Here is a 12,705-nt window from a genome sequence, read left to right on the forward strand (position 1 = left end):
AGGATCAGGGAGATGAAGGGAATTTTCCAATGCCATACAGCTAATAATGGTAGAGCCACAATTACAGAATGAGGAGTTGGTATAAAATAATGCTTTCCAGAACAATACTACCTCTTTGAGAGATAAAGTTGATTTCTGTAGCCTCAAAAATGTGTTTACATTTATAAATCAGACTATTTTTCTCTAACCAAAGAACAATAAGGTTTTATTTAGCAAAGCAAATCTTGTGAATATCTGTAGAATGATGCTTAGCCATGTCAATTGTTGATTAATTCATTAATAACTTTTCAAAGAGATGTAGTAAATACAGCTGAATTGACAACCTTTGCTTAACCAAAACTTATCCCCAAGAAAACCACTTGAATGTTCAAGACCTTAACTTTCTCATCTGTAAAAGACAGAGATTATAACATTTTTGTTCACAACATAACATTAAGAAAGAATTAAAAAATAATTATATAATATTCATTGATTTAAGTAATCATATTTATATGACTTATTTAGATTCCTGTTTTTGTTTTTTCCCAAACCTCAATAGTAACATTCTACATAATAATTTATATATAAATTGCATAAACACACCACACACACACACACACACACACACACACACGTTTATTAGACATCCTGTTTATAAAATATATAAACACCATGTATTCTTAATTTGTTATTAAAATACATAATTGAAGTTATAATTAAGAATATTTTAATGACTATTTCTTAAATTTTAATTTGTTATTAACTAACCTTTGAGAGGAAAAGACAGCCAATGTATGAGAAAATCTTACTCTAAATTTGTTTTTCACTATGGGAAATCAAAGCCAGAATGCAAGTATTGCTGTTCTGATTTAAAAGCTACAACAAATAGAATGGTAATTTCGCTTCAGTCTCAGATAGGTAAAAATTAGAGAAACAGTATAAAGACAATTCTGAGTTTTGAATACAGAGCCACTGCTTCAGTAGGCATTATATATAGACTGTTGGGAGGAAACCCCAAGGAGCATCTATGGGCCTCCAGCACTCTCTGAAAATGGAGCAAGGAGTGTCAGGCAATTAGCTTAGGACCAAGAGAAACCAAGAGAGAGTTTGGGAGGACTTGCAAAAATCTTTTTCACCAGGGAAAAAGGAACACAGTAGGTATCAGGTCTATATTTTCCTTTCCTTCTAGTTGACAGTATATGGGCCTTCTTCTCCTTCTTAAGAGCTCAACACTGCATAGTGCTAAATCCATCTGTAAGTAAACTAGGGATTTCTAAAAGGTTATAAATTAACCCAGGTTAGCCCATGGAGGTTATTCTTCAGGAAATTCTAATGTATTAGAAAATGACAAATGCATTAGCATGTATGAGACCCATACCAAATTTTATATATTTGAACAGAGTGAGTGATTGACTACCCTAGATTCAATATTATCAGTGCAGCATGAGGTATGGGTGTGGGGATCATATGTGGAACAATACACAGTAAAAGGATTTCTGTATCAAGAATAGTGCATTCCACCTCTATTAAAGACCACACACAAGAAACTGATATTCAATTCTAATTTTAAAAGCTTCTACTTCACCTTGCTGATGGTTTATTTTGCTATGCAGAAGCTTTTTAGTTTGATGTAGTCTCATTCATTTATTTTTACTTTTATTCCCTTTACATTTGAGAAACCGTCAGCAAGGTAAAGAGACCACCATCTGAATGGGAAAATATATTTGCAAGCAATGCCTCTGATAAAGGCCTAATATCCAAAATATACAAAGAACTCACACAACTCAACAACAGCAAAAAAACAAACAATCCAGTGAAAAAATGGTCCAAGGACCTGAACAGACACTTCTCCCAAGAAGACATACAAATGGCCAACAAACATATGAAAGGATGCTCAACATCGCTAGCTATTAGGGAAATGCAAATCAAAACCACAATGAGATACCATCTCACACCTGTTAGAATAGCTATAATCAACAGGACAAATGTTGGAGAGAATGCGGAGAAAAGGTAACCCTCATACACTGCTGGTGGGACTGCAAATTGGTACAGCCACTATGGAAAACAGTATGGAGGTTCCTCAAAAAAACTAAGAATTGTCTACCATATGATCCAGCAATCCTTCTACTGGGTATTTATCTCCAAAGACTTGAAAACTCATATCTGAAAAGATATTTGCACACCGATGTTCATAGCAGCATTATTCACGGTTGCCAGGACATGGAAGCAACTGAAGTGTCCTACAACTGATGATTGGTTAAAGAAGCTGTGGTACATATAAACAATGGAATATTATTCAGCCATAAGAAGAGATGAAATACTGCCATTTGCAACAACATGGATGGACCTCGAGATAATCATGCTAAGCGAAATAAGCGAGACAGAAAAAGGTGAAAAACACATAATATCACTTATATGTAAGATACAAAACTAAAAGCAACATATGAACAGGAAAAGCAAACAGAGATTCATGGACATGGACAATAGACTAGTGGTTACCAGAGGGTAAGGGGGAAGGGGAGAGGAGGGAGATAGACAGTGTAAAAGGGGTCAAATATGTGGTGACATAAAGAAATCTAACTATTGGAGGAGAACACACAATGCAATATATATATCCCTTACTGTTAAATTGTACACCTGAAACTTACTGGATTTTGTTAACCAATGTCACCATAAAAATAAATAAATAAATATATATATTTATATATAAAAATCATCTACTTATGGAGCAAGTGTCATATAATAGGAGATTTATACCTAACTTAGCATCACCTTATTGAGCTAGGTCACATTCTCCTACAAGAAAACTGAGGCTCTGACATGTTAAGTAACTTGTTCAAGGACTCACAGCTAATAAGTCGCAACACTGAATTTTATGGGATTTGACTTTAAGACCTAGGTTATTGATCCCCATGTGGCACCGAGTCAAAGAGAAGGTCAGCTATACAGAGAAATGACAGTAGGCATATTTATATTTTTTATAAATAAAGCTTAAATTTTCCCATCTGAGGCAGTTTATCATTAGTCCTAACTAGAAATCTCCAGATCTGTCCCATTCAAAAAAGTGGTTTCCAAACCCCGTATGGCTACTGAGCACTTGATGTGGCTAGTCTGCCTGTACTGCAAGTATATAAAGCCTATCAGATTCTGAAAATGTACATTTTTTTTATTGTTATATGTTGAAATGAGAATATCGTGGATATATTTACTGAGTTAAAATATATCATTAGAATTAATTTTACCTATTTATTTTTGTATTTTTAAAATGTAGCTACTAGAAAATGAATTTTACATACATGGGTCATCTTATTGGATAGTACTAGTCCAGATCATGAAAGAATAGAGATGATAAGATGCTTTTTACCTTTGAAGACCTTGCCTTTATATGTACGTGTGTGTGTGTGTATGTATGTGTGTGTGTAATGTATATATGGAAAATACTCGAGGATATCGCTGTTGCCGAGCTTTTGTTTTAAAAACGAGCTTTCTTTGTTATCTGAGCTATGATGAGGTGATCGGCATGGGCACTGGATTAAGTTACAATTACACTCCCCTTATCCTAAGTAAGAATTCTTTTTAAACATTAGTTGCCCTCTTAGTGCCTTAGTATTTCATTTGAAAAAAAAAAATGAGAATAATCTATCAACCTCAAATTCTTGTTATAGAAATTAAATGAAATAATCCATGAAAAGTACCCAGTTTAGGGACTGGCTCCTGATAAATGTTCAATAATGTAAATTTGCTTCCTTTGTTCCTCTTTTCCCTTTTTGTGTCTGTCTTTACAGGATTCCAGGCCAGCCATATTAATAATACCATCTTTTCTTACTGTACTATAGATGATTTTTTTTTCTAATCTTAAATTTTCTCTTGCATGTCATTATCCAAGAAATGATAAGAGTGTTGCTTTTTTTAAAGGTCAGCAGCTTAAGACTGAACGTGTATCAAAAATGATAAATATTTCAAAGTAAATTAAATTTGTAAATATTTACTTGTCTATATAAGCTCTGCTTTTCAATTTATTAAACCAAATGCTAAAATTTTATGAGCAAACCAAGTTATACATAGTACATTTTGTTTTTAAAATAGGACAGCCTTATAAAATCAATATTGCTTTTGTGTTCATTTCTCCATAATTTCCTGAATTGAAGCATCTCTCAAAGTTTCCTCTACTTTAGAATTTGAAGAACATTTTTATTTCTAAATGGACTCTTAAAAAGCCTATGACTATTCCTTCTGATTGTGATCTTAATTCTTAACTAAATGTTCATTCATACACTCGTTCATTCCTTAATTTACTAAATATTTATTGGATATCTGTTATATGCCAGGAACTGCCAGAAGTGAACAGGATATAGTATTTAACAGGTCAGATTCACTTACTGCACTCTCCAAGCTTATATATTAGACAAAAACGTATTTAACAACAAGACATAATAATAGACAACGAGTGAGAAGATACAGGGAACTAAGAGAATATTTAAAAAGGGACTTGCCCTCAGGGCCAGGGAAGTGACTACTGAAGCAGAAATGTTCAAAGTAAGACTATTACTAGGAGTAGGAGTTAGGGAGATGAATATTATCCCAAACCACATCTAAGACTCCGTATCCCAAAAACTTTGCCTACCATTGTTGTACCTTTAAAAATAAAACAAAATTGGGCATTCTGGGAAGTCATTTTTGGCCATGATAAATCAATATGAAGACCAGAGTAACATGAAATATTCATATACAATTAATTTCTCAAAACTGCATCCAGGATGATGCTATACTTGAAAAGCATCTTGCAGAAGTCATGGTCCCAAACTTTTTAAAAAAGAGGTGGAACATCTTTGAATACTAAGTAAATATTGATGTATTCTTGCAAGAGATATAAAATAAGCTTTCAGTGACCTGTAAAAATTACTCTCTTAATGGAATCCCAAGCATTATTCAATTTTTTAATAGTCAAAAAGACATACCACATTTAGGGGGAAAAATCCTCTGAGAGCCATTATCCAAAGATTACCGCCTCAACAAGAATATCAGAGAGGAGCTATAGACAATACCTCATTATCGTAGAAATTATAAATGCATATTCAGTTGAAATTTATTGACCATCTACTTTATGTTGGGCACTTCTAGCCCAGATTATTTTATAAGATACTCTTGTTCTCAAAACACCCAAGTAAGAATTTTTACTCTCATTATAAAGGTTAAGGAAACTGAAGTTCAAAGAATAAAAATGACTTGTCAAGCTCACAGAGCAAATAAAATAGTAGGAAAGGTACATATCAGCCTTTGATTTCTAACTGTCAGTGTAAGAAACTGACTAAATGAGAAATGACTGGATATAGGAAGAACCATGTGTGTGGCCTAGATTATAAATTGTGTTGGTATTTAGAATGGAATCCCAGGCACCATTCACTACTGTGAGGAGCCTTCCTTCACTAAGTGCCCTGAATTCTAAAACTGTTCCTTAAAAATTGCTGCTAGAGAATTAAGGACATCTGCCCTAGAGGAAAATAATGGTTTTGGAAGACAAATAAGGTCCGGTATCTTTGCCTAAAGTCTTGGTGTTTTCTCATTCTCCCCCTCAAGAATGAAATGCATGCAAAACTGATCTTGTGCCAACTCTGTGTGTCTAAAGGTAAAGTAACCGCTCCCCGCACCCACAGCCCCCGTCACCCTCCTGTCTTTCTTCCCTAACCCCCTCACCCACAGATTCCTAACTTTGGTTGGCCAACTCATACTCATTCTCTACATCACAGCTTTAACACCAGTTCTTCAAAGAAGTTTATTCTGTTCTCCCAGGTAAGAATTAAAATTTCTGTTCTATGCACTACTTGGGTTCTTTTATTTAGCCTTTATAATCTTTTATCTTAATTGTAGGTTTACTGGCCTGTCTTTCCCACTTAACTGTTACATGTAAACAGCAATGGATCCCAGTTTTGTGGAGCCTCAAGTATACATAAATTAGGGGGAGGACTATTTAATAAAAATAATTCAAAATTAAAAATAGAAAATTAAGTATACAGGTGATTATTTATTTAGAATAAGAAAATAAATCACATCAAATTAGACATTTTAAAACTTGATACATATTACAAATACTGCACACTCAGAAAAATAACATTATAGTTTTACTAAAAACCTAACATGCCTCTATATACTTCTTTATAGAAAAACTTCTGGGTCTAACCATTTACAACCTAGTTTTTTACCATTCACATGTTTCCAGTGTTTAGCACAAATGGACACGTTACAGTTTATGAACATGTACCTTTTAATCATGGAACCCAGTGAGTTGGCATAGTGGGCAGTAGTATTTCTAGATATCATTTCTAATCTGAGGCACCTAGTCCTGAATGAACATACACAGAAGTGACTGTGAACCACATACATCTATTCCACTAAATCTAAACTATACCTTTCTTCTCTTCTCTCCTCCTCTTTTCACCTTCCCCCTCTCCCTCTTTATCTCTCTCTCCCCTGCCACTCCTGCCCCTCAACACTAATTTCTCTTAGCTGAATCTCCCAAATGCCCCTGGCAGCTTCAGTGCCACTCCTCTTGGGAAAAGTGTGTAATAGGAGCGCTGAAGTATAAAGGGACATAGGTTCTCATCGAATGCATTTAAAGTATTTTAATTGTGCAAATTCTACAAAATATATGACCATATAAACACGTCACCAAAGCCGGACTTTTCAAGAGTTTGTGTATATGCTTAAACTTTACAATAGATATACTTTTAGATATATAGGAACAAAGATGTGTCTTTTGCTACTTTTGAATTTCTTATTCCTAGTCCTGTGCCTGGCATAGAGTAGTCCCTCCAAACATATTTATTAAACTAATTATCTAAATTCAGTCATATTAGTTTTTAGTCACATATTCATGACCTATGTATTGTTTTGCAAAATAATGAAGTATAAAACAGGGAGGAAAAAATAGCCAACATTATTAGTGATACTATATCCAGCTTATAAAACAGCAAACTTAATCTAATGCTTTGCATATCACCAGCATATTATTTTTATTGTCATAAATATCCTAATTCTATCCCTGAATATTCTTGTTACTGCTTTCCTCTCTATGATTGAGACAGTAGAGAACTTAGTTTTTGAAATACTTTTCACAAAGGAGTTATTAATATCAGGACCTAAAATAAAAGGTAAATAACAGGTAAATAAAGTTCAAGGGAGCTATGCTCACCGACAGGAGAACATATAAACAAACTGAGATATCTGTGCAATGCAATAGCTACTCCAGAAATTAAAAAGAATAACTATTGGCATGCACTATAACACAGATGAATCTTCAAATAATTATGCTGAGTGAAACAAGCCAGATAACATGAAATGCAATTTCATTTACATAAAATTATAGAAAATGCAAAAAAAAAAATTATGACAGAAAACAAAAGAGGTATTGTGAGGAGGGGGCATAAAGGGTGAGAAGAAGAGATGATAAAGGGACAACAGGAAACTTTGGGGGGTGATAGCTGTGTTCATTATCTTGACTGCTGTGATGGTTTCATGGGTATACAGATGTCAAAACTATCAAACTACATATTTTAAATACGTGCAATTTACTATATGTCAATTATATATCAATAAAGGTGTTAAAAATTCGAAGAAGCATGTATTTATTGTTGTGTTACTAAAATAAAATATTAATCAGCATTATGTAGCACAAGTCCCTGAGAGTGTAGACCCAGATATATCTCAGATGTGTCCTCATTTGCCCAGACTTCTATGCCTGCTTATATAAATTCTTACTTTGCTAAATTAACTCCTGAGCCTTCTCAAAGATTTATAAAGAATAATATTTAGTAGAACATCCTTATCAGCATTTCTAAAGAATACCTATTTCTAGAGTGTATTAAAGGCCAAGAAAGATTTGACAAAGCAAATAACAGACTATGTAATGAAAGGCAATTCTTATTCTAAAACAAATGCACAGCATTCTAAAACAAATGGATTGGATAAAGTTCTATTGTATTAGGCCAACTTTTTTATACATTTGACACAAGGTCATTTCAAGTGAAGGAATATTCGTCTTTTTTTAGAAGATCAAACTTATTATTGGATTAGTTTTAAGGACATTCCAACGACTTATTAAATACCATAATGTTTGCATTGAAAGCCTTTGCAAAATTCACTTCACTACTTAAGGTCTGGAGAGGGTTTTTATATAAATAATCTATATCGGGTACTAGGGTCTCCTTTGCCTCATTTTTACTCTGCGTGGAATATTTACTGAATGATTACACACACATACACACATACAAATTGTTAGTAAATAAGAAATAATATTAAAATAAATACAGTTGATTTCTTTCAATTTTGTTTTGAAAAAAATGTTTAAATAAAATTTCAAGATAAGAGAAGATAGTCACGACCAAGAAAGTCAAGTTGCGTATCTTCACAACGACTTTCATCCGTCTAAAGCTTGTTATAATAATCCCCAGTGACAGGTAAGACAGGTAACAATCTTCACATTTTATTTTAAAAATACAGGTCTCTCATAAATTCACTATATTTTCATAGTCTTCAATTTTCTTTAAAATTAAATTAGTACGTGAAAGTTCTCCTTAATTTCTCCCATTTTTCCTCCTCTTAATGTAGTGGGGAGGCATGGGAACTAAATATTAAATCAAGCTGTATTCAGAGCCTGCAAGGTGCTGTTACCAGACCATGAGAACAGAGGAAGAGAACTGCTGGGACTCTTCCTGCACCTTTAATTTTTCCTGTGCTTACATGGACAGAATTAGACATTGGAGTGTTTCAACACTTCTTGACATTTTTACTGTTCCCAACTACACTATGTACATTCAAGTCTCACTCTGAGCCTTTGCTTAAAGGGTGGTTCCACATCTTGCAACATTGTGTTTCCACTGATAAATTATCCTCTTCTGTATAGATATTTGAACTCTTCTTTTATAGATTTAATTACTTCCCTTAAAAATAGGTATAAATAGATCTTGGTACATATTGCTCCTCATGCAATTTAAGCATACATGTTTTTTAAGGAAAAATATTGTATAATAGATGTCCTTTGCATATATTTTTCTCCTCAAATTGACTGAGTTTCTATATGTTGGATTAAAGATGATTTCCAATTATTAGAAATTTTGTGGAGTGAGGCGGACCTGAGTTTGAGTACTGTCTCGAATACTTCTAGGAATCTACTTTTGAACACATTAGTTAATCTCTTAGTGTTACCTTGGTTTTTCCATTAAAAAGAAAACAAACAGAAATCATAATACCTGGCTTGCTGGGATATAGCAAAGAAGATATCATGAAATAGTATATATAAAGCATGCCTGGTATATGTTCAATAAATGATTACTAATGTCAGTGTTGCCATTGCTTTCACAATGACAACTGATAACCCAGGAAATCAAAATATGTTTTTGAAGAGCTTTCAGTTACTCCCCAGGTGGTAACTCCTTACAGATTTTAAGAGAGAGGAATATTATAGAGATCACAAAACAACATTTCTCGAAATAAATTGATCCTCACAAATATATTGGCTTGATCTGACAGACCTTGCTATAGTGCAAATGAAGAGAACTGTAGCCAAAATAAGCTATCTGGGGTCTTCTGAGGCATCAGGACCATAGGAGATAATGAAAACATACATCACCCGTAACCTTTCAGCCCAACTGGGCTATTGAACGTAACAGAAACATAATGGCTTTCCTGATGTGTCAGAAATTCTCCACGTCTGCCTACAGGTAGTTCATCAAATTGCTCCATGCTTATTGCTTCAATCTGCATTCAGGTTTAACTTGTCCTACATGCCTGAATCCTTCCCCTGAAAACCTTCAAGGCCCCAGGAAATTGTTGCATCTGAATGCCATACTTACTAAGTGACAAAGACCCTGAAAGTTGAAAATCAAACCTGCTACACTACAGAAATAAAAAGGAAAGAAGTCATGTTAAAAATAAACAGTTTCAAAGATTTCATGAAAAGAAGTCGATGCAATTTGCAACTTCATTTGTTCTAGTGACAAGCTGATAAAATGTTGGTGGTACAAATGCATCAAAAAAATTTGACACAAATTGAAAGTGACTACACATTCCATTATCCCAAACTCCCCTGGTAATGGAAAATGATTGTTAAAGACAGTTTCTAATATGTCTTAGAAGCATGAGGCTGTCTATGGGAAATAATATCCTCGATTATCAGGAAAGATAAGCATTCAAAAGGAAATAATGGCTGTAGTGACTTTGCGTTTTAAGCCTCACTATTCAATTACTGGCTGTAAAAATAATTTTATTAAGGGATACTAAAATATATAAAAAAAATTGTTGTTGATGAAACACATTTAAAAATTTGGGTATAGAAATGACTCATTAGGCAGTTATTCATTAATGAAAATGTCAATGTGCTCAGTCAATAATTAAAGCTTACCAAGGTATTTATTGCAATTTTTCTAAAATAGTGTTTGCATATATTTAAATGGCATTGTATTCAGGGAAACAAAGATATTTAAAAGAAACTTTAGAAATATGACACATCAAATTGACTTTTCTCTAAATCTTTTGAAATAAAAGTATATTAGAATCTAGTACATCATCTTTTAAATTAACCATTTTTTCATAATGCAGTTTTGTTACATTAGTATGTTGTATCTTATGCAAGGAATGATTATATAATCAAAGAACCTAGATTCTTAAGATTTAGATAATATTTATGCTAATACTTATAATAACATCATATGAAAATACTTATTTTCTATATTTTACAGGGAAAATTAATCTCAGAGATTAAGGGCCCTTCCCAAGGCCACACAATAAGTGATACAAATGGGATTTGAATTTAAGGGTACCTCACTTGAAAGACTCGACTATTTCTTCTATACCATCTATTCCAATAGACTCTGACTCTGTATTTTATTCAATTCTGAATATACATTATAGCATCCTTCATAATAATATATTAATTCTGAAAACATCTTCAGACTCATCAATATGAAAAATTAATTTACCCAATTCATTCAAAAACATTAGTTTATTAATTCCTAAGTGCCATGCTTAGTGGCCATAATAACAACAACAGTAACAGTCAGAACAATTTCAATTACAAGTGGGAGAAACCCAATGCAACTAACTTAAGCAGCACAGAGAGATTTATTGGCAGGATACTGGAACTGTCCCCACAAATGAAGGAAGGGCTGCAGGAGCCAGAGCAGCTTTGGGGCTCTAAGACATTGAGCTTGGGATTTTTCTCACCATGATCCTCTCTCCCCATCTCTCACCTTCATGTCTGTTAGAGAGTATGCTTTATTTACTCAGGCTTCCCTATGTGATAACAAGCATGACCCTTACAGCTCTGAAGCCACAAGACCACAGTCTGAGAGGAAAGAAAGCTCCCTGCAACTCAGTATGCAAAAAACACCAGGGAAGGATTATATCTGGCCAGTGAGGTTTGTATAATGATCCTAGAATGCTCATTGGCCAGGGTGATGAAACATGAGTATTCAGGCTTGGGTTACATGCCCACCTCTATGGTCTGGAGGATGGCTATTTTGTTTTGGAAATCTGCGGAATTATAAGATTGCAGTGGGAGAAGAAGAGCAGTTACCCAAAGAAAGAGGCCAGGGGAATGTTATAACTAGAAAATTAGGAAATCATATTGGGTAGTCAAAACTAGCAAATATCAGATATACTAACTAACATTTATCAAACATGTACTACACATATGACAAGTATTATTCTGAACATATTTCATGTATTTTATTATTTAATTTTCACAAAAATCATATTAAATAGGTTAAATTTTATCCCCAGTAAAGATTAGCAAATTAAGGCTTAGAGAGATTAAATAAATTCCTCAAGGAATTTATTCCTGGGAAGGGCTGGATTGAACATAATGTCTGTCTGGACTAGCTTTTACAGTCATTCTATGCTACCTCCATGTTTGGAAACATTTTTCTTTTTTTTTAACCTATTATTACACATGGTGTGATTTCTAGGTCTCAGGTACCCTGCTTTGTGAATATTTTAGTTTGTTAAAATCTTTAAAATGTACTATTTATTAGAAGCATGTATTAGAAGTATCTGTAAAACAGGAAAGTGAGTGCAAATCATGCTCATAATTCAGATCTTCGTTATCTTAGTGAAGCAACTTAGTTTAAAATAAATAGGTAATCCAGTTTACACTTTGGAACAAATACAATATTTCAAACACTTTCCTATCGCTTGATACCAAAGCAGATATTTGTCTCTTTTTAAAATTAAATACTTTAGAGTTTCTACCTTTATACTTTGTTGATTTATATATATATTCATTCTTGGGTTGAATTTCTTTTTCTTGGCCTTGTTCACCAATCTCACCAGCAAATGTCAGGCTAAAAATTATCCCTTCCATTCATTGTATTAGATATGATCAAACTACTTATCACATTAGGGGTCATATGTATTTATATGATTTTGTTGTTGATGATGTTGTTTGATGTATATTTTTCTTTTAGATGATAAACTTCCTATTATGTGTCTATTCTATTCATCACTGAATCTTCAGTGGTTAGCCTTATGTTTGGTAGATTGGTCAACCAATGGGTAATCTTGAATGAATAAATGGGTAAGTCTATTGATATTTAATATATAAAGCACATATTTCATCAAATGCAAAGTCAAATTTTGTTGTTTTCTTTGATATTTAAGGTTAAGATAAAGTCTCAAAGCAGCAATAATTTGATGTTTTTCTACTTTTATCTCCTGTGTCAGACTGAAACATGT

Source organism: Pteropus medius, unplaced genomic scaffold (genome assembly GCF_902729225.1).
Source record: "Pteropus medius unplaced genomic scaffold, Ma_sr-lr_union100, whole genome shotgun sequence".
Classification (NCBI taxonomy): Eukaryota; Metazoa; Chordata; class Mammalia; order Chiroptera; family Pteropodidae; genus Pteropus; species Pteropus medius.